Source organism: Parasteatoda tepidariorum, chromosome 10 (genome assembly GCF_043381705.1).
Source record: "Parasteatoda tepidariorum isolate YZ-2023 chromosome 10, CAS_Ptep_4.0, whole genome shotgun sequence".
Classification (NCBI taxonomy): domain Eukaryota; kingdom Metazoa; phylum Arthropoda; class Arachnida; order Araneae; family Theridiidae; genus Parasteatoda; species Parasteatoda tepidariorum.
Genome location: NC_092213.1, coordinates 86512445 through 86517596, shown reverse-complemented (window position 1 = coordinate 86517596; position 5152 = coordinate 86512445).

The following is a 5152-nucleotide window of genomic DNA, read 5'->3' as shown; positions in this document are numbered from 1 at the left end:
ACCTGCAGCCCATTTCGATCGCCAATAAGCCACGAAGCAACCTGCCGAAAAAAATAAAAATTATCAGTTTTGTTTTTGCTTTTTATATTTAGTTTAGATAATCTGTTGGCTAGAGCAAAGCGATTGGTATTTGCCTGTCGGTCTGACCGCAGCGCGGTGAGGGCATTTTGAAATGACAGTAATAAGTGACAGGCATCGTGCAAACGACAGGAAATTTTTCAAAACGACAGGATCGAAAGTTGCCTCTTTCGATCTCACTCTAATAAAAGATTTTAAATCAATTAAATTTGTAAAACAACTGTTACCAATAAATTGCGCTGTTACAGACTAATTTTTTAATTAAATCATAGTTAAAATAACTAAACCATTTAACTAGTAATTTTTTATTGTCTTCAGCATCTTTGTTGTGCATAAATAATCTAGAATTATTTTTGAGAAGTTTTGTGATTTCAAAGAAGGATTAGAAATATTTTAATACTAATGCGTTGTTTTACATATTGAAGTAATACCGGTAATTAATTTTCATTTTAATAGTGTAGTACTCCACTATTCAATATTACAACTTTTTTTTTTTCTCTAAGCTTTTTATTAAAAGAAAATATAGGAATTCAGAAAACATCATTATAAACGCAATTAAAAAAGTTGTTAAAATATTAAGCTAAAATAAAATTTATTAAATGAAAGTTATTAAAATATAGAGAAATTATCAGCTCATTGTGAATTCAATTGACTTATTTGAGCAACCTTTTTACATCGACGCAAATGATAAAACTAAAATTATTCCAATGTTTTTTTTTTAAATTTATTATTTGTTGCTCATCTGAATAACTTTACGTAATTATCTTAAGCAAAACTTATTGCTTGCGTGCTTTCTTGCCTGTATAAGCAGAGAGATGTGATTGTTTTTGTTTTCCGGTGGCGCCATCTATGATCAAGAAGCAAAACTAATTATACCATCAAAATAAAGATTAATTGTATTCAGCATTAGCTGGCATAACGCTGTTGCTCGAGGCAACTCATAATATTTAAAATTTACCCCACAATCAAGCTACTTCCTCCTCCTTTAATTCAAGAGGAAATGGTACTACCGGTAATAATTACATAATATTCTAATATAGATACTTTAGAAGTAGATTTTTTACACCAATTACAGATGGAAGAGCTCCAAACATAGTTTTTAATTCAGTGCTGGTGGAATGAAAAGCTTTACATTTTTTTTGATAACTTTAGATAGCAACCTTTGTTTTAGGAGGTTATTTATTTCTATATTATTTTGTTACTATTGTAAGAAAAGTTCTTTATTTATTTTTTTTTTAATGTTAAAATATTACCGAACTCAAAATCTATAGAACAGAAATGTTTAAGAAAAATTCTGACTCAGAGCAGATCCTTAAAATTATCTATAATGTCCATAGGTAACAGAAATGCAGTACCAGTCATTTTGTAACTTTATTTCAAAACTTAATACAGTGAGTTCGCGATAACTCGAATCTGATAGGACTGACGAAAAACTTCGACATATCGGAAGTTCGACTTACCATTAGTTTCGGTTTTGGACTTTCAAAATATTGTCGGATTATTTAATTAATGCTTATTAATTACAAATCTTCTTATTGCTTACAATATTTAAGATCATTTTTCTGACAAGCCATTTACGATAAGACTGTTTGAAGCACTTTATGATACCCTGGTTCATCGGCGGCAACTTTGCTGTTGTGTTTGGCCGGAGAAACTGCAAGTTTACTGCTTCCAAATTAGGTAGATCACTATGTGCTGTGCATTTATCCATAAAGAGTATCACTTTTCTTTTTTTTAGCGAAGAATTTCCGATCCAATTTTCTTAATAGTCTTCAAATAAAACTAATGTCATCCAAAACTTTTTGTTAGACTTGTTCCAAAGGTAACGTTTTTACATTCTTGAAACAACGGGGATTTCGGTTTTTTCTGATAACAAGTAAGGACAATTTCTCTGTTCCAGACGCATTTCCTCCAACTAGGACAGTCAAACGTTCCTTGCTCATTTTACCCCCTGAGCAGTTTTCATCCTTAAACATCATAGTCTTATTTGGAAGACATTTAAAAAATAAACCCATTTCATCAATATTGAAAACATCATTTTAACTGTATCCTTGAAGTAAATTTGGTAACGTTTCATTTAACCACTCTTCACATACTTCAAGAGGGACAGCTTTAGCTTCTCCATGAAGAGTGCGAAAGACATTGTGTTTGTGTTGCAAAGGAAGGGGCAAGATATCAGCTCCTAGGTTTTCTTTCTTGCTTTATAAGATCCAAAAAAAATCGAGTTAACGGGAGTAAAATTTGAGTAATCGAGAATAATTAACATGAAATTGAAGATAAAAGGGTCGGGACTTCATAAAAAAATCGAGTTATAGTAATATTCGAGTTATCGTACTTCGAGTTATAGCAAATTGACTGTATACAACTTCTCAAGTAGGAAAGTGTGGTGGACGGTAACTTCAATAAATGCCAACAGATGGCGTCACTAGTTCTAAGGAAAAAACATTATTTTTTTTACTCATTCTATTTTTTTACACATTCTGTTTATTCATATTCGAGCTCTAGAATTGCTAATTTCGAGTTGTCAGTTGTATTTTTTATTATTAAAAAATGGTTTAAATTAAGTTTTTTTTTTTATTGTACCAATAATTAAAGCACGCAACCTTAAACAACTTTAATTATGTTTTTAAATAATTCCCATTTGGTGTTCGATCTAGAACACCTATAGAAAGCATGAAAAGAATTATATTTCAACAAATTCGATGGCTCTGTATTTAATTAACTTAACGTTAATTAACATTCTCACTTATGTAGAGAAACTTAGCTCAACTTTAAAACCCTATTTTGCTGACAAAGATTAGCTGCTGTGACGTCATTGGTCACTTGCGTGGATATTGGTTCTCTTCTTCTTCTTGGTGAGCAAGTACCCAATTATAAGTGGCGGCTGCCGAGTCTTGCCAAGAAGATAAATGCATCAATAGAGACTTAAATTTTGCTAATTTCGATGTATGTTTTTTGGAAGAATTAGATAGTCGGAAATGTAATAAGGATAAATGTAAACAAGCAATCAAAGTGCTGAGAATCCTAATTTGTTTTTCGCATACACCAGAAAACTATTAAAAGTAATTCACACTACTATTAAGTAATAAAAATGGTCAACAACACAACTAGGTTGTAAAAATTTACTGCAATGTTCGATAAAAAGTAATTTTCACATTTATTTGACCTTTTTGGGCTTCTAGAAAGAGATAACGTGTACGTTAGGTAGGATGACCAAGGAAACTAACTTAAAATAATTTATTTCGTTTAATAATTCTTATGTTTTGTTTATATTTCTTTGAAATATTTACTTGCTTTTAAAAACACGTGCTTAAAATTCGCACTGCTTTGTTAAGGAAAATAACTTTTCTTCACAAAGTTTTAAAGCAAAAAAGGAACTTGAAACGCTGTTTAAGATTAAAAGCCTTGTAAATCTTTGCACTTTTTGGAAAGCCAGTTTTTGTTTTTTTCGTTGCTTCAGATGCATTATTCCAGCGTTTGTTGTCAGGGGCGGATCCAGAAATTTTTCCTGGGGAGGGTCATAGACTCCGAATTAATTTTTTTTATAAAAACATTTTTTTTAATACATTTTTGGAAAAAAAAGTGGGGTTTTTAATGGTAGGAAAGATCGTTAGGCACTCCAAGTCCTGCTTATGAGTCTTGAAACAGTGAAGAGCATAATTAGATGGAAAAAAATCGATTTTTCCGACCTACATAGGTGTATATGCCCTCTTAAATAATTTTTGAAATATTTTAGTTCTTTTGTAAACTATTAAAAAAACTATTATTTTTATTTTATTTATTCAATTTGGGGGGGGGGGAGTCATGAACCCTATGAATCCCCCCCTCACTGTTTGTTGTAGATGTAGTTAAAAAAAGAAAAATCACATGTATATTTCTGATTCTAGTGCCGAATATTTCCGTAACAGTGCGTATCAACAATCATCGCAAGGGCTTCTTAACTTGCAAAATTTTAAAAAACAAGCATGTTGTGATTGTAGTTCGTGAATAATCCCGTGACTTAACGTTTCAAATGAAAACGAAAGTAAGCGTTTGAAAATATCGCATTAAACACGACTCTATTTTGGGTATTGGGGAACTCGTGTGTCCAAGAGGCCATCATCTGAAGTCGAAATAGATCAAAAAGTTTCTTGTTCGTCCACCCCAACCCATTTTCGGCACAAACATAAGAAATTGCAGTCATAAACTATTGTGGCGTAACTACCACTACAAATATTAAATACCAAATCACTAGTATATAAGACATGTTAACTTAATTCTATCATGAGGTACCTTTTGATAGATGAAGGTTGACAGTCTAAAATTAAATCCCATCACTATCTTAAAATGCTTTTTCTGCTCCCTTACTTTTTACCATTCTGTAATTTTGGGATTTACTTTATTTTTAAGGAAATCTTTTTCTTTTTTTCAATAAAGATACAAATGAACAATTCAAAAAGTTACCAACGAGTATTTGATTGTTTTCTTCTTCTTTTATTTTAAGGAATTTATAACAAAATATTGTTTATTGCCAATTAAGATTTGATAAGCTTTTCAGAGAATATTATTCAAGAAAGTGTTATTTTATAACATATTATTACTTTTTAATGGCAATGGTAATAATAAATAGGATTACCGGGGGGAAATATTCAAATTTAAGTTAAGAATATTCAATACTGGCTATAATATGGGTCATTCTCACTGAAACATAACATAATAGTTTAACATATATAGACTAAAAAAATTCCTAAATTAAAGTAATTAAAAAGGTGATAAAAATTATACAAATGCCTTTATTTATTTTTGTTATATGTCCTTATAATAATGGTCAAGTTTTCTATTTTATTTTTTACAAGATTTAAAATATTTTAAATTCTGCCTTGTCCACGGAGGAGATGTAATAGTCAACGGAGGAGACATTTTATGTTGTAAAATATAAAATGTCAATGAAGGCTAATTCATTAATTATTGGGCACAACTGATATGAGTTTAACATTAATAAGTAAATAATAAAATATTTCATTATTAGAGATAGAGCTACTTCCGATTAATCATGCTGCTATGAAAGGAAACATCCATTTTTAACCTAGGTGTA